Raw genomic sequence first — 25,400 nt, 5'->3', positions numbered from 1 at the left:
TTGTTTCAGTGTTTTTGTGGAAAATTCACTTTTGTAGATTTGCACAGCTTTATTATCTTAACCCCTGGGTATGACCAGGTGTTGTTGAGATTTGTTTTTCTACAGATCAAATGGAAAAATACCATTCTCCTCCTGTTAATAAATCTCATAGTTTTTTTGTTTTTTGCCAGATCAAGCCTTAAAACATGGTTTTATTGCAGAATCTTGTTATTGTGAGACATAGCATCCAGTTTACTTTTCAGTTAATAACAGAGCTGTGCACACAGCTGTGACACAAATTAGCACTTTGGGCGAAAGATCAGTTGGCTTGGTTTCCGTCAGCTCCAGTGTATTGCTGAGACATGAGAGGCAGATACACACACGTGTACAATTTTAAGGCTGGGCGTGCATGTGTATGAATGCGTATTGGGAGACAGATTTCTTGTTCTCAATGGTATGGGTCACACAGAGAATAATTGGCAGAAGGTGTTGGGTGTTGTTACACTACGCTGTTCACAGTGAGCGCATTTCCAGCAAAGGGCGCCAGACAGAGAGAGAGAGAGTGAGCAAGAAGAGATTGGCACTCATCCGGGTCATCGCCACCATCATTCCCATGAGGGCCACACATAAGATATCAATTAGCCAATCAGACGTGTGCCAGGAGCATTTTGCTTGCAGATTTGTTGGGTGAGTGAAATGGATGTTGAGGTTCAGACCTGGAGAACAATAGTTCATCCAATTCCCGTTCATTACAAGTGGAATTTCCTCCACACTGATTGAAGTTTCAGCATATTGTCACCACATTCTTTCATACAGAAGTGCTGAGCATTTCTATGTAGTTTAAAGGATTAGTTCAGACAAAAATGACAATTATTTTATTATTTACTCACCCTCATATCATTCCCTGTATTATTTTTATTCTTCTGTGCATCACAAAAGAAGAAATGTTGAAGAATGTACTAATTGCTCTTTTCCATGCAATGACAATGAATGGGGACTTTTCAAGCTTCAAAATGCAGGCAAAAGTACCATAAATGGATAATTGATGTAGTTCATACAACTCAAGCACTGGATTCCAAGTCTTCTAAAGTACTACTATAGCTTTGTCTGAGGATCAGTCCTTATTCACTGAAAATCATAGGCCCTACTGTTGCTCTCCATGGTGGGTTCATGATAGAAATAACGATGACCGTTTTGTGAATTAAATTTCTTTAAAAAGCTTGAAATTCTAGATTTGTGTTAAATGGAAGTAAGAAATGAATATGAGTTTGAAAGAACATGAGTAAATAATGACTGAAGTTTCATTTTGGTGTGAACTATTCCTTTTCAGAATGGTATAAAAGAGATAGTATGACAGTAAATGTGCTTTACACTAGTTGAGCTATGACGAGAACTTCAAAGTCACTTAATTTACTGGAAGTTCCCCAGGAAGGACCATTTCTGTCATTATTTAACCCCAGGATTGTTTCAGAAGTGACTTCCAGAAATTAAATGATTTATGCGGTGACCTCAATTACCAGCAGTTGCATGAATTGGCAGATGAGTTTTGACTTGTTTTTGAAGTCAGATCTGAGCATCTTGAATTCATTGGAGAAAAATGTGATATTGACATTCTATTTTTTTTTTTATCCAAAAGCGCAGAAAGGAAAGCAGCTATAATCAAACTGCTGTCATTTAGCTTCTCTCTGCTAACTTAATGGAATCTTCCTAATGTTTACAGGGAAGCATCAATCATGCAAAAATCTATTGTAGCATTAGCCTTGAAAGAACAGTTATAATAAAAACGTTATAATGGCCTCAGCTTCCTTACTATAAATCATGCGGGTGTGTTTGTGTGTGCGAGAGAGTTTATATGTGTGTGAATTGGGTGATTGGGTCTTAACTTCATAAAATATGCCATTTCAGTCTTTCTAGTCCATTGAGGTCTCACACAATATTGATATAATATTGACCAATGCTCGTTGTTTGTGGCTCATGTTTCTTTTTAACCTTTTGTGTCAGCTGAGCGGAGTGCATGCCAGTGTGCATTTCTGTTCGACTGCATCGGTTGCGGCACGTTCGGCCATGACTTACGACGGGTTACTGCTCGATTGCCACTCAACATTGTGCTGTAAATCAATGGCAAATGCATAAAAAACGTGTCAAGAAGGAGATTTACTGTAACACTGAAAAGCCTTTTAAACAAATATTAAAATAAGGCAAAAAGCTGTCTGAAAGTCATTTAAGAGGTCATCGCACCACAGTTTAGAGGCTTGAAGCAAGAGCTGACAATGCATGTGGATTTACATTGGCATTAGCATTTGATTGATGACACATTGCATGCATACAGTTTTCATTAAGTGGGGGTGTGTGTGTCCACAACATACAGAACCAATGTAAGTCATTCTTGCAGTGTGACAAGCTGGGAGACTTAAATATTATCTATTTTATAGGTAATATTATAGACTTAAGAGATTTCCTCAGGGCAATGGCCTAAGTTAATGGCCTAAGGATAATGCAGGTGGGAGTCTGGCCTGCAACATGTCCCAATTCCATTTCCCCTGTCTCAATACAGAGACTGTACGAAAAAAGACATAGCTTGGAGGAAAGTGAGCGAGGAAGTTGGACTGCCTGGTAAGTTCTGAAAATATGCGTGTCTACTTGATTCCTGCTATTGGTTGTACTTTACTATGAACCAAGTTGTAGAAGCCCCTCCTCCTGTCCTTTTCCGGAAGAGAAGGGGGAATACTCGCATGTTCGCGTTACTCGTGCAAATGCGAGTTTAAAAGCAAATTTATAATTCAGTGGTCAAACTCACGCGAGGCGAAATTTTTCTTTGCGTTGTATGTAAACGCACCATTAATATCATGAGATCTATGTTTTATCTATGTGCAAACCTCTACAATGCGATGCCACTAAACATGTCTGTGATTAGCCACTGGCTAGTACATTTTCAGGTTTCACTCGCCAATGATTGAGTAGTGTAGTGGCGAAGAAGTTCAGCACTGAAATCCTTTCATTGCGTGTTGAGAGGAAAAGTTTGGTTCCGTGCAATGTTCTAAGATGAGAGCCACACAATCCATTTGTCAATGTCTCTTTTAATACCCTTTCTGTTCTTTACAGTAAGTTGTTCAAAAGCAACAAATAAAAAACATAATTAAAAAAAGCATTTAATCTCACACATAGCAAGCACTGACCTTTTCACATACACATATTTACATAAATATACTGTATATTTGCAATGTAGTAAATGCATTAATAAATAAACGCAACAAATGTAAATATAATAAATGCAAATACATTTTGGAGTATATTTCTATATTTATAAAAATCTAAAATGCGATAAAATAAATGTTTAACTTTTTTTTTCTCACATGTACCAAGTTAGAAGGTCCCCTGTATAACTAACAGCAATTGAATCATATCAAATCAAAACCAAAGAATCAAAATCGAGAAATTGTGGATTGGAATCGAAAGTAATTAGGTAATTATTTCAGTACCAGCCCTATTGTCTAATGCAAAATGTCCCCATGGGCACTGAAAACCTGGAAATATCATGCAATTCTGAAATTGTGATCTAGGCCCTCATAAAAAAATATAATCTTAATATATCATCGGGTAGGCATAGATATTTCTATATTTAATATACATTTTGAAAGTGTTATATATCTTGAAAGTATTTCATTGGTTAGATATTGCTCTTTCAATCAATCTATATTAAAAATATTTCACAAAATCCTGTTAACATTCATGTAGCTGTAAAAGTCATGTAAAAGTATGGGAAATTCTTTGGTCAACAGGAGTGGGATCCCTAAATAAATCAAAATCCCCCAAAACTGATTAAAAATAATAATAAAAGATATTGACAGAGAATAGCAGCACATATCCCATAGAAAGTATAAATGCTACATTTATGAGCAACATATATAGAAGAATTAATCACATGCACACACACTATTATTAACTTTAAATAAATAATAATGCATATTTATATATGCGCACACACGAGACTTGAAGAGGTTAAGAACAAGGGTCTTAGCATGAGAAATGTGCTGACCCGTTTGAGGGACGCCCCTCTGTTGTCTGCAGGGACTCTTAGAGCACCTTGTATCCACTTCACAGCAGAGAGAAGCCTGAAAAAGAGCCTCTCCATTACACTGCTGCCAGCTAATGCTAAATGCTTCTCTTGCACTGTGGGAGGAGAAGATAATTCTCTAAAAGTCAGGGGAGAAAAAACGGTGAAATTAATAAAGCTTTTTAGTCAGCATAATAAGTCATTTTTAAATCAACTGAAGAGAGCAACAAAACAAATATTTTTGGGGGGAAAGAATACATGTGTTTTAATGCCTTCAAGCAAAACTAATTAAAGACGACACCTCATTTACATAAATAAGCATTATAATTTGCATGTAGGCACCAGGGAATATGCGCCGAAAAGAAAGCAATATTTTGCAGTCTGCTAATTTCATTTTATTTAGGATTTAAGCTTAATAAAGATTCATTTTGGAGGGGAAGAGAATAATCAAAGGGGGAAAATGTTAACTATCTCCAAAGATGCAGCAGCTCCTATTCAAAGGGGCCTTTCAGAGTCACTAGAAGACTCCTAATCAGGAGTGGCACTTCCTGGCCCGACTCCAGCACCAACTCCTTGAAAGGTACAAAATTTTAGAGCCCAATTTATTAGTATGCAGTTCCAGCATCGCTGGCTGAATTAATGGCGCTGACTGATAATGACTGTAATTGTGGCACAAATGGGGTGTTGAAATAGCAAACAACGGCCACAAGGCATGTAATGGGGCTTTTATTAATTACTCAAGCCCAGGCTCCAGCTAGCTCTAGGATTTACAGTGGCAGTGCCAGCCGGTGGGCAAAGGTGGGCTAGGTATAATCCTGCAACAACGGAGTCAGAGTCAGTTTTGGTGCGTGGGGTGAGGAAAGGCTCTTGCACTCACTCACACTCCCTTTTAAAGTGTTTAATTATGCAGGACAGATTCCTCTGGATGAAAGAAGTACAGCTCCATTGATAGACTACTTAAAGACGCAGTCATGCGCACATCTCTGGGAGAATTAGCAAGTGATTGTGTGAATATTTAAATATATATATGTGTGTGTGTGTGTGTAAATATATGTATATATATATTTATTTGCATTTTTCTTATAGATTCCTCCAGTGCGACAAATAAAGTAAATATATTCAATGCAGTTTCCATGTAATTATTGTGAGGTTATAAAAACTGCAAAATAAACTTTATAAAAAGTTATAAAAGTTTTTTTATGGAATGAAAATTTAAAACCCCCCCAAAAAGCTGTAAAGTTATACAAATTTTAAAATACATAACATATAATACATTATGTATGTATACACTGATCGGCCACAATATTAAAACCACCTGCCTAATATTGTGTTGCTGCCAAAACAGTACTAACCCGCATCTCAGAATAACATTCTGAGATTGTATTCTTCTCACCACAGTTGTACAGAGTGGTTATCTGAGTTAATGTAGATTTTGTCAGTTCTAACCAGTCTGGCCATTCTCTGTTGACCTTTCTCATCAACAAGGCGTTTCCATCTGCAGAACTGCCTGACTCACTGACTCACTGGATGGTTTTTGTTTTTGGCACCATTCAGAGTCAATTCTAGAGACTGTTTTGTGTGAAAATCCCAGAAGATCAGCAGTAAAAGAAATACTCAAACCAGCCTGTCTGGCACCAACAATCATCTAAGCTATTATCTAATCAGCCAATCATGTGGCAGTTAATTTTCACATCAACCATCAGAATGGCTGATTTGAGTATTTCTGTAACTGCTGATCTCCTGGGATTTTCACCCACAACAGTCTCTAGAATTTACTCTGAATGGTGGCAACATCTAGTGAGTGGCAGTTCTGCAGATAGATACGCCTTGTTGATGAGAAAGGTCAACAGAGAATGGCCAGACTGGTTAGAACTGAACTGTTTTGGCAGCAACACAATATTAGGCAGGTGGTTTTAATGTTGTGGCTGATTGGTGTATATAAAAACATAATATTCATATACATGCAATATATAAAATGTAAGTTTTCTTGATATATACTTGTATAATTTGTGTGTACCATTTTAGGCCCATGTAGACTGACTGTGATATGTTTTACGTATTTTCTCTTGAATTATACATTTGGATATTGGTCGGTCTACTGACTTTGCGTGTAGCATGCCCTCAGGAAATTGTGGGTTGATTGAATTGAACATTGTATTATCAAACTAATTTGACATCAAGAATTAGAAAGAGTTTTGATGTGAAATACACATTGAGTCATACATTTCCCAATGATAGCTGGTGAACTTTTGTACAAAATTGTACAAATTCTAGAGCTGACCTGTACAGTAGAGCTGTGTTTTGAAAGTAATGGCCTACCTTGACTATCACAGAGTGTAGAAAAGGCCCAAGTATTGTAGAATCCCAGTCACTTTTGAGATGTCCTAATCTTTTTAGCCCTCATTGTTCTCAGCAGTAAAATCAGTGGGTGAGACTTTCAAACATCAACCCATCAGCAAGAGAGGGTTGATTAAAAATGCTCTTTACTACCCACCGATTCCTTAATGGAGGACAGACTTTAAAAATGGAAGAAACAATTAGAGTTTTACTGCTTTGTGGGCACTACTGATTTCTATAAATCACACCAAGGGTGTAAATTTCCCAATAAAAGACAGCAGCACTCCTCGCATGCGTAATCAACAAGTCCACAAGCCCATTCACTGAGTATTTATCTTTCTCTCGGCAAGCTGTGTAACATTTGAAACATCTACAGCACACAGCAAAATCTAAAGGGTGTTTACAGTGTCGTTTTATAGCTAATGGATCGAGATGGATAGCAACCCATTCACTTGAAGATGTAGTTTGAGATGTTCAGTATACAGACTGATCACACTGTGAAATCTGCAAACAGGAGGTCAAAGGTTCTGCTGCAGAATTTGGTCTGTGCTAACCAAAATTTAAATCACTGCCCCCCAGTGGCCGAAGTTGTGGTCAAATTGTTGTTGAAAGTGTGGGCAAGAGTGAGTTCCAGTTTCTAGGTGAAAGTTCCACTGAGTGGTGCCAAAAGTGAGTTGTTTTAGTTGTAAATGATTTAATACAGTCAACAAGAATGCACACTTTGTTAATCCTACTCCCAAACCCCAACCCTAAACATAACCGTTAGAGTAAAAAATTAAATTTTTAAAATGCAATCTCTGAATCACGCTTACCATTGATTATGTGAACATGAATGCTTCTTGGTTTCCCTGAGACCAGATATAAACTTTATGTATGCATATTATTGATATACACTGTATATATAGTATATACATTGTGTGTATTATATATATATATATATATATATATATATATATATATATATATATATATTTTTTTTTTTTTTTTTTTTTCTTTTGCAGTGTTAAAGTGTGGGAATAGTAGCAGTTTTGCAGAGACACATTTATGTTGCCAAGTGTACCGGTAAATGGAAAGTGCATACCTAATTACATGGTAATCCAAACTATCAAGATACATGTAGTTAGGAAGAATGTAAACCTCAGTCACTTCACTTTCATTGCATTTTTGTTCCCTCATACAATCAAAGTGAATGATGATTGAGGCTAACATTTTATTTTTGTTTTTAACAGAAGAAAGTCATACAGGTTTAAAACAACATGAGTAAATGATGACATCATTTTTATTCTTGGTTGAATTTTCCCTTTAAGATCTTAATTGGGAATACACACTAATAACCTTAAAAATACCTTGTAAAAATGATAAAATTTTGTATATGTTGTGGTGCATTTTGACAGTGCAAAACGTGAATATGGACATTTTTGTTAAAGACGGTCATATACATCCCTTTCTTGTGTGTGTAACCCCCCCAGTCCATGCAACACCAGAAGCCCATACACCCACACAGACTCACTACAAAGAGAGCAGCAGCTGGGTTTTATTCTGCAGAATAAAAGCAATAATGGTTGGAAGCCTTTGAAATCATTAATAGATAAAAAGAACGAGTGATCACATTACATCTGGAGCAAGAATAAAGCTTGATCATGTCTTCTCTCAGATCCGCCATTCAGAAAAAATTTTGTTGAAACCAACTTGTTTGTTGCAGATGTGTGATGGACATAAATGACACGTAAATTTTCAAGAAACACTTGTCACATGTGCATCCTTATGCGTGTTATTTATTGTAAATCAGGGAGGTACCTGGCAGGTATAAATAGTGTGGTTTGGGGGAAAATCCAGCTCTTCTAGTTCAGACTGTTTCTTGTTTGTGACTTTTTAGGCGGGTGGTTGTACAGAAAGAATAGGAGCTCTTAAAGTGATAGTACTGAAATTCTGTCATCATGTACTCACCCTTATTCCAAACAGGTATGCTGTAAAAAAATAAACAAATAAATACTTTTCTGGAACACGAATGAAGAATTTTGAATAATCATCACACAGCTTTTTTCCCACACACAATGACGTGTGTTAAATTGAACCGGATTAGTTGTATTCAAATCATTCTTTTGAGCCGGTACTTCCTTTTTAACCATTTGTTCATGACTCACTGACTCAGTGATAACATCACAGCATTTCTCAAGTTCACTGTAGGGGAAGAGAATCAGTGTACGTGGACTCTATAAATTTAAAGGAAAAATATATGTTCCACTGAAAAAAGTAACTGATTGCAGGTTTAGAATGAAACGGGGGTGAGGAAATACTGACATATTTATACTTTTTGGGTGGATTACTCTTTTAAATGAATGTAGTGAACTAGCTGGAATATATGTAACAGTTCAAATATCAGATTTTTTTTTCAGTCAATTTATAAAAAATGCCATGTCACCACTCCTGTACCAATCTGTTTAAACCTGTATTTCTTTCTTTCCTTAATGTGCTGAAAATGGCTCAAGTGGAGACAGGTCATGTATTGTTAGGAAAATTATTAATTTGGATTTGATAATGAGAAGTTGGCATGGTACATATTCCCTCCCTGTATTGTTGTGATCAAGCCATACAATTGTAGACACAGGTTGCTATTTGTGTGTACAGATCAGTAGATATCCAAAAAATGGATTCTTTCATTTTGAGAGATAAGCATACTCCATCATTACATCAACTTACCTTTTTCCTGACACAGTCTTATCTGTATTTTCAGAAGGCATGTTATGTTTTGTAACCTTTTCCTTATTGAACTAAAATGGCACTTTTTTTTTGTTGACAAAATGAACATTGCTTTATTGCTTTATTGAACAATCATCAAAAATATAGATAAGGCTTTCTGGTATAACAAGCGGGAAACAGACTCAAACACAGTGGTTACCTGGCGTTACACCCTAAACATGCACTTTTTAATGCTTAGAAAAACCATGGCCTAATCACAATACACAATGCAGATTGATCCCCCATCTCTACATAAATATCCAAATCAATACAATAATATAATTTATTCTCAAAGAATCTTTATGAATCATGCTCAGTAGACATATTCGTAATCGTAAATGAATCATCTTTCATTATTTTATATTGAGACATCAGTCAGAATGAATTGTTAGTCTTGTACCTTCTGGGTGTGTTCTTTTTTTCTTTTCTTTTCTTTTTGTGTTTTGTTTTGTTTGTGAGATCATGCTTAAAAAATGTACAGAAAAACAGTTTGTGTCTCGACAGATCATCCCTTCCTTGAACATAATGAAGTGAATATTTTTATGTCAAACATTGCTGCTCTCACGGCTTCTTTTGCTTATTTATTTATTTATAAATAAATAAAATCATACTATGACTTATTTGTTTATTAAAATGTTTTTTTAATCAGATGTTAAAATACTGTATGTCATTAGTGCATTATGTATTTAATTTATTTTTTATTTGTATTGTTTTTTTATTCAGATTGGGAGAGAGACGTATATATCACTATTGTTATATCATACTGGTTGTACTGTATATGTACATGCAGTAGTAGGCAGTTTTATGTAAACTACTGATTTGTGACTATGTGAGTAGAGTATGAGTTGTATACAGTATTGTAAAACAGTTAAAGGATGGGCAAGGAGGAGGCGAGAACCGGCTTGTCAACATAAATAATATTTTAATGTAAACTTAAACCAAAAGCACAAACATAAACACACATGACGGACATGTCCGTAATTCTCTCTCTCTCGAACCATCGTCACCAGCCGCCTTTATCCCTCGCGCGCCTCATCAGGCCGATTGGGGACCGGGCGCGCAATATTACGACCGGCCCCGCCCCCCTCCGCTCCACAAGTATGTCTCTGCTAAACAGATATAGATTCAGAAATGCACCATATCTGAAAGGAATTGCTAATTTGAAAATTTTACTAATCAACCTATTCAATATATAAGTCCAAAGGTCTTTAGAATGATGTTATTTTATGGCAGTAACATGGACAGTGGAAATATTTTACCAATAGGACATTTGAATGTTAATATGCAATCAAAATTAGACACAAATAATATCATCAGTAGTGGTCTTATCATTGAGGCTGAAGTCCTTTTTGACTTTGTTCCTGTGTGATCTGAGGCATAGTTAAGGCCATTCACAATATACATCACAATAAGCTAATTAGAAATATAATTAGCATTGTAATTACCCACTGTAATAAGTACTTTTATTTATTATGTTTTTAGAGTATTTATCTGGTCTGGTTATTAGTCTATGGTTTAATTTGGAATTTAGGCAGTCTTTAATTCTGAAGTTTTTGACCCATATCTGGCAAAGGAAGTGGATATTAAAGTACATAAATATTGTAGCAAGGAGAAAAATTGTTATTTGTATATTTTATATCTGTTTTTATATTGATAGGTTTATGAAAAAAGAGTGACTGTACCTGGATAAAAAGGTTAGAACAATCAAATCAAAGCTGTTTAATTCATGAGATGCCTTAATAAATCAAGCTCTTTCCTTTATATAATTTACTCTCATAAAGTGTGTTTTTCATATACTGAAAGTTCCCCCCTTGTGTTTTTCCCAGAAGCCCCTGTTTCTCTTGAAAGGATAGCGTGCATAAATACACAATCTAATAAGTGCACAAGATGGATGATAATGCCTTTTTATTAACTTACGGACTGGTTTGTTTGGGCAAATTGAAAGTCGTATTTTTCTCTCTAAATATCTAATTGGAATTTTGACAGGTTTTACAATGAAATGAAAGTAGTTATTGTGCTGCGGAAACAGTGGTGTTTATAAAATTCTGTGTACGATACAAGCTGTTGACAGCACTGGTATAAAAAGATGCATTAAAAAGCACCACAAGTGCTGTTCTGAATGTTGATTTTTCAAATGGGATGGTGTTGCTGTTTTAAAAAGTAAATTGAGAATCTTTGTTTGCATTTCTAGTTTATGGTTTGATTGTAAAATATGTACTCATAACTCTTCTCTGTGTCCTTACAGGCCTCAGTAGACAACTATGTAAGAGTCCTGTGTGAACGTGCAAGATGAGGATTGGCAAGGAGACCGTGACCCACAGAACCGAGTCGACCTGAAACACTTAATATACCTTAAAGGTCAGTGTCGCCATTTAAGACTGTTTTAGTGGTTGATTGCCTGAAGGACTGTGATATATTAGTCAAAACATTAAATATACTGTATGACTGTGTGTATATACAGTATTTGCATGTGTGTGTCTATGTACAAATACTATATTACTGCAGAATATAGAGCAGATGTACTGTACACACGTGTACACACATAGATATTGTTTACACAAGTGTCATGTTACCTTTATCAAGATCACTCTGTGAAATTGCATTTAAATCTTAAATGGAACAGTTCCCCCAAAAATGAAAATCCTGTCATCATTCATGTACCCTCATGTAGTTCCAAAAGGGAATGACTTACTGTCTTCCATGAAAAGAGATGTTAGGCTGAGAATGTTCTGTCTCAGTCACCATTCACTTTCATTGAAATGAAAAACATGCAATGAAAGTAAATGGTAACTGAGGCTAACATTCTGCCTATCATCTTCTTTTGTGAAGATATTCATACAGGTTAGGACCAACATGAGGGTAAATACATTTTGTAAGAATTTATATTTTTGGGTGAACTATCCCTTTAAACTTTGCAAAAACATAATCTGTTGAATGTTGTTCTTACATCTTTAAGAGAACTTGTGCTATAAGGGCTGGCATTGTTGCATTCACTCCACCATGCCGCTGTCAGGTGTGAATAGACTCAAACCAATAGATATGTGGTAATACGCACTTTGCTTCATCAATGAAGCTGGTGAAGACACGAGTACATTTGGAATTGCCCCAGTTTGCCCAAGGTGCTGATGCTAACCGCTGCTCGTATGATAGCAGTGACTCTAAGCAATATTGAAGTTACACCTTTGGTTCACAAAACAACTTAATTGAGCTACACATTCAGAGAAGCCCAGCCATGCCATAAAACCCAGAGGCCTTGATTAATTAAGCCCTCAAAGCCCAGGAGCACTCAACGTACACCAGGTGCTTGTTCAACTGCCACTAGATCTGCTGCTCGCCCCATAAACACAACCTTAAATGCAACTTATCATAGATCTATTATGAAAACTTTACTTTCAAATTAGTGTGATTCATCTGAGCTAATCATTTCTGCATAAAGTTTCCAGAATAATTATGAGGACATAATTTGTGGTGTTTGGAGTTCAGGAGTTTGTGGCGTTGTGGAAGCTGTAGTTTTCTAAGCTACAAGGTACTTATAATTGTATGTTGTTAAATAGTAAAGTTACTCTTATTAACATTACATTTACATTTACATTTATGCATTTGGCAGACGCTTTCATCCAAAGCAACTTACAGTGCACTTTTTACAGGGAAAATCCCATCGGAGCAACCTGGAGTTAAGTGCCTTGCTCAAGGACACAATGGTGGTGGCTGTGGGGATCGAACCGACAACCTTCTGCTTACCAGTTCAGTACTTTAGCCCACTATGCCACCACTTTTAAAATAGTAGTTAGCTAAACTACAAGGTACTAATAATTTGATGTAGTTAAACTACAGAAAAGCAACTATTTTTTAAAACAAGTAGTTAGCTGAACTACAAACTTGAAAATGAACCAGAAAATCTTTATATGAACCATCTGAACAAACCAACTGATCAAAATGCTCATGAGCGAAAGTAGCTTGTTACTGTAAATGCTACACTATTTTCAAGACAGCTGAGTTACTGTTACTCTATAGTTTCAGAAGACATACATTAAACCACTGGAGTCATACAGATATCTTTATTCTGCCTTTATGTACTTTTTCCATTGATTGTATGGATATATTAAGCAGAAGCAGTACCAATGCTCCCTATATGCAGACTATGTAGTATTAGCATAGGGCACCAACTCCCTACTTACCCTAGGAGGGCACCAGAAAGTCCACCCCCCCCAGATGATCGCTTCAGCCTCATATACCACAAAATTACATTTTATTATATATATTTCTGCATTATTTTGACCAACCAGCCTGTTTTCTAGATATCAATATTGGCACTGATAATTGTAAAACCCATGTCGTTCAGCCACTAATTCATATATCATTCTTCTTTGGGCATCTCCTCATCTCACTGGATCCACAGTTGTTATACACGTGTTAACTAGCCATTAAGGAGCCATCACTTAAACCAGTGTTTATAGACTCCCAATTCCCTTTAATCCAAATCAAGCTGATTTAGCCAGCTTTCTAGACCGTTCTCCACAAAACAAACACATTGGCTCCCTGCTGACTCCACCAGTGCCTTCCACCCATTGCACCCCCACTGCTCGGAGCTCTGTTAGCCAGACTAAGTGAATAGGGTGAGGCAGGTCTCCATGGGTAACGGCTGCCATGGAGGCACCTGGCAGGAGAGCGGGAAGGATGCTGCGTGAGCCAGCAGGCATGTGCAGATGAGCAGTGAGATTTGGGGTCATGGTCTGCCGTCTTCCCGCTCCCCTGCCGTGTAGGGGGTGGTCACCTCCACCAGAGGGTGCGTCTGCCAAGAGCTGAAGAACGTTAGCCCCGCGGCCCTGTGAGTGAGAATGAGCAGAAAATTTAAGTTAACAAGCATACCAGATTGCTAAGTGGTAACAAGAGTCCCCAAGCTTTCGGTAAGGGCCCTGGTCCAGCTCCCATTCTCCTGGCAAAGTGGCTGCCAGCTTTCACTGGCTCTGACTGCAGGCTGGAGGTGACCAACTTTCTGCGTCTGTATGCAAATTAAGACAACACCATGACATGATTGCTTGTCTACAAGACACTTGTGGTACAGATGCAAAATATTATTTTGTGTCTGCTGTGTAGTAGCTTTCTGTCTTGCATTTGGTTTTGCTTTAGGACACAGATTTTCCATTAGACATCAAGCACCATTTTGGTACCAAATTATACTTTCTTTAACCATGTGTATTGACCTGTTTTTTGGGGGGTTTTCAGGATAATGGTATGTTATGTAACCTGTGCATGTTGGCATCTGGCTAATGTGGCTGGCTTTTAGCAAGTGACAGATGAAGTTGCATCATAATACTGTAGCATTTGATTGGACGCATGACCTATGATGATTCCAAAAATAAATAAATAAATAAAATAAAATTGGAACTGTTTTATCCTCCTTATTAAGAGCTAATAAGCCTATTGGTTTCTACTGGGTTATTCTTCAACTTTGGGCTGTTTCACATCCCCGGGTTTATTTTGATTAAAAATAACTAATTTCTTTTTGTGATATGAAGGTCTTATTCAAAGTGACATGGACATTTTTTCCAGACATTTATCATTTATTTTTGGTACATTTTAAATGCTTTTATGTATATATTTTTTGTTTTCTGGTCTTTATAACATATCCAGACTTTACTCAGAATAATAAACTGTTTAAAAAAACTGTGAAATAAACAAACCATTTCAATATTAATAGTGTGATTTCTTTTTTTAATCAATTCTGTTTCACGTAATTTTTACCACACCAAATAATTTTTCCCAGTGTAGTTTTTTCTTCTTCAAAAGTTAGTGTACTTGTTAACCAAGCTGAAAAAGGTATATGCAAAGAGAATGCTTGAAGTGATTCTTGAAGAAAATTCAAGATAAATATCACTTAATAAATATCACAAAATCTTTTTTGGACATCATTTCCAATACTTGTGCGTACACTGTTGGACATTGTTCGTTGACGATTTATATAAACTGAGAGTAAAAATTGTTTTAGTTGAGTAAACACCCAACTATGCATGATTAAATGCATATTATTATTATTTGCATTTAGCATTTTCCCCCTGCTGACCACAATCATATCAGACAATCAACTCTTTTATGGGTCATGACCCTCCAGAGATGAACTAGATTGTCTGGTACACGCAAGAGAAGATTACTTGACTTTGACAATAAATAAGATTTTAGAGTGGACCAATTATGTAATTTTGGTAACTTTCTGCCCTTGTTCCAAGCCCTGTACTCTTGTGTACAATTACCTTGCTCTTGCACAATGGGCTAATATCATGTTCATCGGCCGGGAACATCATGCACGACCACCGTTGTTGCGGTCAGTCCCATACCCTGCATGCCATGCACTCATCCATCTTTAGCAAGAAGACACACCTCCTTGCATTTTTGCTGCAGTACACAGCTCAAGGGAGCACTGTGCTCTATGTGTTATAATAAGGCTAGCTGATATAATGAAGGTCATTGAAATCAGAGCTAATGTGTCAGGGAGTTGAGACACTTTGGCTTTATTCGAGGGTTAGGCCCTGCACCGCTGGCTAGGGGGAACTAAGCTGATAGTGTTATCAGAGCTAACCTGCCTCTAATAACGGCACGCTCCTCTGTTCGTGTCAGCATCGGCCTGAACTTTCACTACTGATATCTACAGTGTGCAAGAGGGGAAATTTGATTGAGCTACGAAACGCTTCACATCTTACTTAAATCCCCTCCCAAGGTGTTTGAAGTTTCGGTGTGTTTGTTTATTTTGAAACAGCAGAAGGAGCGTGCACAGTTGGAGTTGGATGTGCTTGATGTTTGATGAGGGCAGTTTTCTTTGCTGTGTGGACATATTGCCTTTTGAAAAGGAAGCTGGAAAGCTGGGCAAATATATTTTTGTCAACTTTTAGGGGTACACTGTATGAACTCAAAGCTAAAAGACCTGGACTTAAAGCCACAAAACACTGATTTTGATTTCATGGGCTCTTTGGATGTGTAGCCTATTAAGGCTCTTGTCCAATCAACATAAATATTTACTGGCATTGATTTGAATGGTACCAAGTTTTTGATGTTTATTATATATATTTTTGAAATTCATAGATTTAATTGAGCACATTTTACTGTCTTGCTGTCCTTCATTCTTACTTGAATGTCAAACTGTACATTCACCATGAACTCATACGTCTTAAAAAAAAAAAAAACTGGGGATTTCCTGCTGATTAAGTCTCATAAAAAAGGATGAAATAGAGATTGGCAGAGGTCCTAGTATTCCACTTTTCATATTTCCCTTTTAAAAAGTGACGCACTGGTAGTGTGAGAGACATCAAAGCGCTGAGGAAGGGCCAGGGAGCCTCTATTCACTTTTCCACCTCCATAAAAGCTTCCCATATGTAACCCCTAGTGACTGGCTGGCCCTATCATTCAAACGTCCCAGTGCTCTTTGTGGCTTCCCCAGGACCACAGTGAAATGATCTCTTTTGTTGCGCATCATTAGTTCCATCTGTTGTAAGAGCCTGGCTGTCTGTTCCGGGGGCAAGCCGACGTGATGGTGGCCGGGGGCGACGCGGAAGGGGTGCATCCCCATGACTCATGCCCCAACCTCCTCCTGTTACACTGATGCTCCCTCTCTCTCTTCTCACATATGACACTTTAGGTCTGTCACTGCTTACTTATTTATGCATCTGGAGGATGGCAAAGCATCTGATGCACATTTTATCGAACAGGGTTCCTATAGTCATGGAAAACCTGGAAATATCAGGGAATTTTATAACTGTGTTTTAAAAGTAATGTAAATTCCTGTACTGATATGTTTTAGTGGCTATATTGTACTCTGCTCTTTAAAATGTTTTATTGGGTAGATATTACTCTTAATTTAAGTTGGTTCTTTAAAAAAATTATAAAATTACCATCAAATTTGTTCACAAATTGGTCTAAATCAGGGGTGTCCAAACTACGGCCCGCTTACTGCTCTGATGCGGCCCACGAGAGCTTTTGGAAATAGAACAGAATTTGACCCGTTATTGAGAAATGATATGTAATTCATATTCTGAACACTGGGTTTTCGCTATCACGTACAGCCACATTTCTCAGCTCATCGTCTCCACTGGCCTCATCCATTGGAAGAGTTCAGGAGTTTGAAATCCTCCAGATTTCCACAGCTGAAGCGCCACGCAAAACAAATGATGCATTTGTTATATGACTGGTATCGGACTTTGCTCATGTACTCGTTCTCGATAAAATGTCCTGATACCATTCATTGTGATGAACTGAGTAGAGCTGCTGTGCCATTGTGTAGCGCGAGTGGCCGCAGCGTGTTTATTGTGAGTGCACAAACCCACTCGGGCCAAGCCAGAGACTATTTAGCAGAGATGAGCCACTTCTATTTAAATGTATGGGAGAAATTGGAACATGCAACCAAGAAGCTCTAGCACCCAACGGTCAAAGGATGTAGAAAGGAAGTCCCGCTTTACAGGTTAAAGAGCCAATCACCTTTTAGATACAGATATCACCCGTCAATCAACTCGCTAACGTGCATGTGCATTAGCTATAATAGCCGGGAAAATTGTGTGTTTTAGCGTAATAGGAGGTAAAGAAGCACAATTTATGATTCCATTGTGAAAACATTTTATTGCTGATGTGAAATATTCACTTTGATTGTAATCTTGTCCAACTATTTTTGAGATTTCGATCTTCCTCCATTTAAGTAGATAGGAGCTGCAGTGTCTTGACTGGAAATAGCTTCCCAAAAGCATTCCGACAAAGATGGCCGACAGTGGACTGACTTGTTAGAAAGACTTTGGCTGATCACACTGTCCTAGAATGTCCTCTGTGGCGTTGGGAAGGTTAATTCATTGTTGTGAACTGGTTTGTTATGGTGTTTCAGTGAAAAATGAAAAATTATTCACGGACCTCTCATTGCCACTCTGCGCACGCTTGAGTATCAATCAAATAATAGTGAGGGCAATCATTATGATAAAATCAAAATGGTATTTGTAACACAAGTAACAACAAAACAGAAACTTTGAATTACTAAAAAATAAAGTGTAATTCCTTGAATTACGTCATAGCAGGAAAATTTTACTTCTGATTATTGTTATATATCACACCCAAAACTGCTCGTGCTTTGCAGTGACACTAAATGATGTCAAAAAATAAAGATCCAAGGGCACTGAAAGTAGCAAGCTTTTACCCAGTATAATGTGTTACATTACTGCATTGCCAGAAATCAATTTGACCATAAAGGTGGGGCCAATAATTGACCTCTGGATTTAACTTTCAGGTGTATTTTTTTATGGTTATGAGGGCATTTTTTCTAAACATATAAATGTATGTAAATGTCCTGTGTCATTCTTTTATACAAAACATATTTTTGGTGATAGTGTGTAATGCGACTCTTAAAACATTGCATATTGCACATATCATTTAAGAACTATATCAGATGATAGAATTAATAATAATAATAAAACAGAAACCAGGGCATTTTTTGCTGACGCATTTTGAACTTAAGGGTATGTTTTTTCACTTTTTTCACATTTTTGCCCAGAGCCCCCCTTAATTTCTAACCCTGCATCACTGTTCTATTACAAGCATTCTTGGTGAGCAAAATGTCCTTTATTACCATAAATTGTGATTAAAACTTGAATAATATTAAGCATACAATATTGCATGCAAAAGCATACAATGGTGCAATATTGGCATCTAGGCTTTTTTCCCCTGGCCCGTGACAGTTTACTTCTTTTTGCACCTGGCCCCCAATAGAAAAAGACCCCTGGTCTAAATGATTCATTATATAATCTGTCTAAATTTCAGTTATTTCCTTACCCAGTAATCACAAACAGCTGTAAAGGTCATGAAAAAAACATGGAAATTAAATGGTCAAAAAAGTGTCAGAACTCTCATTATTACCTGGTATTTCCTGCTGTGTATGAGGAGATATTAGAAGAGAGGCACCTAAAGTTATAAAAAAAAGAAAAACTGTCATTCCTTTGATGCCAATGGGCGGACGTGCATTAAAAAGAGATACAAATAATGTTTGTGTTTTCACAACACTGTATTAAAGTGTCTTTGCCTTGTGAATATTCATGAGCATAATGAAGTATCAACATAAAGCTGCACAGCACAATTATACTCCAAAGTCAAGAGGCAAACGTCTCAATTATTTGGTCCATAACTAAAGGCTTATGAATATGTGCAGTAAAAACAAAATTAAAGCAGCTTTATTCATATTAACAAATGTCATGTTTCATGTTTCATCATACTGTATAGGTGGTCACCAAAGTTTTCCAGCTCTGATTTTCTCTTGCATCACGGTGTCTGTGATGCACCAAACAGATGTAACATTTTCTTGTGGCAAGGAAATATTTTATTCATGATTTATATGAATGATAAATCTCGTGAAAGTCTTGGTGCTGATGGGCATACGCAATTTAACATCTGTCTTCCTCAGAATAATTAATAGAGCAGTAGAACACTGGGGACCCAGGACTCTTCCTATCGTTCACTTTCTGTAATTATTGTCAAAAACAAAGCAGGCGTAAATTAGCATCTTGCAGTTGACTCGCTGTTCTCTTGCCAAAAGAATACAAATAAAAATAAAAACTTTTTTTTTTAAAGTACTGTCCACAGTATGTGGACATTTTGCATGAATAAATCTTTCTTGAGTTTGTACTGGGGAATTTTTTTATTTTTTTTATATTTTCCTCTTGTGTTTCATTTAAATCTAAACGTCTACATTCACTTTAAAATTAATATTGTGGAAGATGTTAAGACTTGATTTATGAGAGTAGGGCGAATACAGGTAAAGTGGGACACTTTCTGATAATTTATCATTGCTGTTGTTTTCAAGACATTACCCAAATGGCTACATCATTGTCCTCCCATACAAAATTAGCATGAACCTAATTTATAGTAATGCAAGAATATACATATAATACTGTTATAATAGATGATTCATGTCTTTCTTTACCATTTGTCCCTCTTCACCCGAAATCTAGAGTTTTTAAAGTGATTTTTTTCTCAACCCATAAGCAAATGGTAAATTTTTTATTTTTTAATTTTTTTCTCCCTTTTTCTCCCCAATTTGGAATGCCCAATATGCTCTAAGTCCTTGTGGTGGCATAGTGACTCACCTCAATCTGGGTCTATCCGCTCATCTTATCATGTGACTTGTTTAGCGCGTTACTGCGGAGACATAGCGTTTGTGGAGGCTTCACACTATTCTCCATGGCATCCACGCACAACTCACCACGCGTCCCACTGAGACCGAGAGCCACATTATAGTGACCACGAGGAGGTTATCCATGTGACTCTACCCTCCCTAGCAACCGGGCCAATTTGGTTGCTTAGGAGACCTGGCTGGACTCACTCAGCATTCCATGGATTCGAACTTGCGACTCGGGGGGTGGTAGTCTTTACTCGTTGAGCTAACCAGGTCAAACCATCTCCAAAAAGAGGTTTTCTTGTTTTAAGCATATTTCAAAGAAATGTTTTAGGGTGATGCTTAAAACAGGAAAAGAAGAAGAAAATTTTTTTTAAGGAAATGTATCTTGTTTAAGGATGTACTTATTTTTTTTTTTTACTGGAAAACAAGCCAGAAATGTTTTGCAGTGTAAAGAAACCCACTCTATATCAGTATTGTTGAAAAAAAAAAAGAAAAAAGAAAAAAAAAAACAGATGAGCAAATGGTTTTAACTGTTTTAAATAATGCGGTTTTTGAGAATTCTACCACACCCGTTCTCCCTAGTGTTTGAACGGGATTGGCTGATGTCCATCTGGCTCTGGGTAAAGCTCTCTCAATGCTGCTGAGCCCTTCTTCTCTCTGAAGTTAGCTGTCTGTTAGTGTTGGATACATTTCCTGTAGCCAGATCTTTTACTAAATGGTATAAGATCTGGTCTACATTGCAGAATACGCTGGATAAAAACAGCCCACTTAGTCAGGAAAGGACAGTCTTACTGCCATGTAAAGTGACCAACCACAGTTGTTTGTTTTAATGTTCTATATAGGTTCAGGTTAATTTGAAATAGACTGGTATTAAATAAATTAATAAATACAATGTGTATAAACTCTGTGATTAAATTTCTGTCCATCTAGTTATAAGTAATAAGTATTAAGTTTTTTGCAGACTTAACTCAAAAAACTAAGCAGAAATGTAAGCGTAGTTCTAGCAGGAAGACTAGCAGCTGTACATCATCGCAACATTAGCTAGGCAAATCCTAGCCAATCACATGTAAGCCGTTGCTTTATAAGTTTGCTCACAATCACAGCTCACATTGCTGTTTCAGTGTGCTAACATGACAGCCTCCACCATCCCACCACCACCAGCTGGCAGGATATGACGTTCCGAGTACAACTTCTTCGGACCGCCGGACGGGGCTTACGCCAAAGACAGACATTCATTTCTGTTTTATAATCATCAAATAAATGTCATCTTATATTTCACTCTAGTCTGCGAGTCTTCCTGATAATATACAGTTATGCTTGTGGATACCTAGTTGCCTAAAAAAAACCTCCAGCTTTTAGTCCAGATGGACTGAAAAATAAGACAATCAGATTAGAGCTTGCCAAATCAAAAACCTCCTAGTTTTCTGTTCTGTATGCATCAGATGGTCAGTAAACAGACTGTAGGCAGTCCTTGGGTGTGCCGTCTGAGGCTGAGACTAGCTGTGTTTGAGATAGACTGGCTATAGTCATTTTCAACATAATCAGCAAGCCTTAGAGGCCATCTGATATGACCTGACCTCATATGTAGCTCTTTGGTCTAAAAGTGAGCTAATCCTTACCTGTGGGATCAATGTAGCGTCTAGTGCAGAAAGAGGGGGTGTGGGAGTAATACACAGCCTATACACTGGCTTCAGAACTGAAGTCTATTGGATAAATGACTCTGTTGCTATCGCCCTGAGTGACACCCCATTGCCCGAGAGCCAAAGTGCTGTATTTGTTGGAGCCATTATGAAATAAAAACCTAGAGAAAAAGGGTCACTATTTGGTTTGAATTGATTCTCTGAAAACTCTTGCAGTGAATATGCTTTCATTTTGATGGTATTACCACCAACAAAATGTGTTGTGTCAGTTCCACCTCTCCATTACTTTGTCCATTAGGGTGAAACTGTCTGATTTTATTTCTCACACTCTATTTTCTGTGATAAAATGGAAATTCAAAAGCTTATTAAGTTCTGAGTGACATCTATATCTGAGAGCCAATGGGGAAGTAAGTTGACTATATCTAGTTTCAGTTCATTTTTGCTCAATTTCCCTCTCGTGATCAAATATTTCACTTTTCAGGAGGGTCCTAATGGGAGTGTCAGGTTTTAGTGAGCTCTCCTGCCTCTTTCCCTCCCATTACCAGCCATCTATGGCTGTTTCAAATTTCTACCTGTCAACAGCAAAAAAAAAAAAAATGTTTCTGCCACAAGAAGTTTAGCACTGAGTAAAAACGTTTCAAACACAAGAGGGGTGTTTAAATACCCTCGTCGATTTAATCTGGAAAGCTAGAATTTATACTTAGACAGGCGCTCTTTGCATGTTTCTGAATATTCGTATTACTGTTTCTGAGTCTTTTGAAGTAAGTGAGCACTACATAAAGACACAGACTGGCCAGCTTATGCAATAAATAAATAAATAAATAAATAAATAAATAAATAAAATATATATATATATATATATATATATATATATATATATATATATATATATATATATATATATATTTTTTTTTTTTTTTTGTTGTTGCATTTGACAGATACTTTAAAGCAACATACAGTGCATTTAAGATATACTGTACATTTGATCAATATGTGTTCCCTAGCTATTAAACCTTTGATCTTGCATTGCAACCACCCTGCTCTGCCAGTTGAACTACAGGAACACACAATAATACTATTATTAATAATCATCCCTGGTATTATTTTCTGCAATTAATAATTTAATATTATAACCATCAATTTATAATCCAGTCAATTCCTGATTATTATCAAGTCCCCATCCAACATTATTTCCAAAAGAATATTCTATTTAATTCATAAATACGACATATTTTGAAGTTCAGTGCATTCCACTCAAAATAATTATTTTAAGATTTATGCATTTTAGTTTCAATTGACTTGAGGAATATTTAATAAAATAACGTTTTATTAATTTAATTTAATTAAACATTACACAATTTCTTTTATGGAATTTTGTTAAGAAATTGAAATGTGTGAAAGTGAAATCTTAATTATAGGCCAAATTATTTTTCTGTTTCATGTTGTCTTTAACGTGAACAACAACTCGTGCTTCGATCTGTTGCTGATCGCTCTCTCTTAAGTGCTGCATTTTTCAAGAAGGATAAATGTGCACTTTGATGCTGCAGCTCAACTTTTAAACCTACAGGAACTATCATGCATGGCAGGCCATCCCCCAAAACTATGCCCGCTCCTGTTTCAAAACCTATTTCCATTTTGGTTGCCCCATGGGAGTCTGTATTATCCTGGGCATTTTATTTAATCTTGTTGGTTAAGACTAGACCATTTTATAGAGTGAGGCCTTATGCAGGCAAAATTAAAGGGTATATTTATTTAAACTTCAAACATCTGCTTAATATAATTGTGCAGTTTTGGCCCAATGGCATGATAAGAGATAGCCCGATGGGCATGTTAAGACTTCAGCTTTAGGGTCTTTAAACAAGTGAAGTAATCGTTCAAGCACTGATACACTGAGATCTGTGTTAAAAAAATACTTTTTTACATTTTGGAATGTTCAGTTGACTGGGCGAATATACTGGGAACATGTTTGACAAACATTTGCAGATGACGTAAGGTATATTCAGTACATTACAAACAGGACTTTGGGTTGCCTGTTCTACCTTCTGCAGTGACTATCACTTATCTCTTTTGTCAAGTTTGTTATGTTCATTTAAAGGGGTAGTTCCTCTAAAAAGGAACATTCGGTCATCAGTTCCATAATTTACACAGGATGTTACCCAGTCCTAATTCACTTTTATTATATGGAAAAAAAATTAAATATTTTTGTGTTTCAAAGACATTAGAGTCATATATGTTTGGAATGAGGCTGAGTAAATGACGACAAGACTTTTTTTTGGGGGTGGACTATCCCTTTAAGGCCAAGAGCATGCTTGCAAGTATGATATTGTTTTGTATTCAACAGTTCTGTTGTCACGAACCCCGCTCCCTCGCTCCACCCCCTCGAGTTTCCTCGCTCGTTTTGCTCCCTCGGGCTTCCACGCCCGTTTTGCTTGCTCGAGCTTGCACGCTCGTTTTTGCTCCTACGAGCTCACATGCTCGTACACTATCTCCCCCCTCGGGCTCACATGCCCGCTCCCAATCGCCAGAACATTATGTACACCTGCACTCGTCTCAATCTCCACATTAGTTTCACCTGTACTCGTCTCATCACCTTTCATTGTTTACACCTACACTTTCCCCTATATATATCACTGCCCATTCGTCTCACTCCTGTTGGTTATTGTATTTAGTTTCCCATGTCTTTGCCCCCCGCTAGTCTCGTCTAGTTTTGAACTCCTCTTGTCTTCCTCTTAGCTTGCCAGCTCCCCTTGTTCCCCTGTCTTTTGCTCCCACTAGTCTCGTCATTCTTATATCCTGATTCCCCGGCTCTCGACCCTACGCTTACCTCGACCATTCTCCCTCTGGATTTTCCCCACTGTACCTTCGCCTGCTCTTTAAAATAAAAAGCAGTTTTGATTTACATTGTGACTGTCTCGTCTTGTGTGTGTGTGAGCGGGTTACATCTGTAAACAAGAAGTTAGTATTGAGGAAATTACATTTTATACACAATATGCCTAGTTGTTTTTTTTATTTTTTTTTTATATTTAAATTTTTTCTCCATTACTGCAAATAGTTCCAAACAAAAACCATAGCAGCATCACCTGGTGTAACGCAGATTGATGCAAACAGTGAAGTGTGCCAGTATGGCAGGGCGGAGGGCGGGGCCGGGTCATGATTATACACACCCGGTCCCTTATCAGGCTAATCAAGCATCCGAGAGGGATAAAGGCAGACTGCGGAGGATGATGCGGGAGAGAGAGATCATTTAAACTATATATAAACGTGATAATGTATATTCACGACCCGGCCCTGCCCTGCCACAGCCAGTGCTATTATACTAAATATCAGCACTCTTGGAGCACCACTTGTCCAATCAGATCAGAGGAACAGAACTACAGTAGCTGTTGCAAAAGAAACATAGAAATGTCTCTTTTATAGAGACAGTATGAAGAGGTCCTCAGAGGCTGCATTTAGAAGTCTCTATATATGATTTACTATGCATGCTTTCCATTTTGCACTAAAGATGTTGAATATT

At 37.1% G+C, this 25,400-nt stretch overlaps 1 protein-coding gene across 3 annotated transcripts in view; it reads left to right on the top strand.

Moving 5' to 3' along the window:
- casz1 (castor zinc finger 1) overlaps positions 1–25,400 on the top strand; it is a 270,853-nt gene that overhangs the window by 47,994 nt on the left and 197,459 nt on the right. For all 3 annotated transcript variants that reach the window (XM_052105243.1, XM_052105240.1, XM_052105241.1), the window contains one exon: positions 11,355–11,467. The gene's annotated coding sequence lies outside the window, so the exon portion shown is untranslated. The remainder of the gene's footprint in view (positions 1–11,354; positions 11,468–25,400) is intronic.

Source organism: Xyrauchen texanus, chromosome 35 (genome assembly GCF_025860055.1).
Source record: "Xyrauchen texanus isolate HMW12.3.18 chromosome 35, RBS_HiC_50CHRs, whole genome shotgun sequence".
NCBI classification, from domain to species: Eukaryota; Metazoa; Chordata; class Actinopteri; order Cypriniformes; family Catostomidae; genus Xyrauchen; species Xyrauchen texanus.
This window is presented reverse-complemented; position numbering and strand designations above follow the sequence as displayed.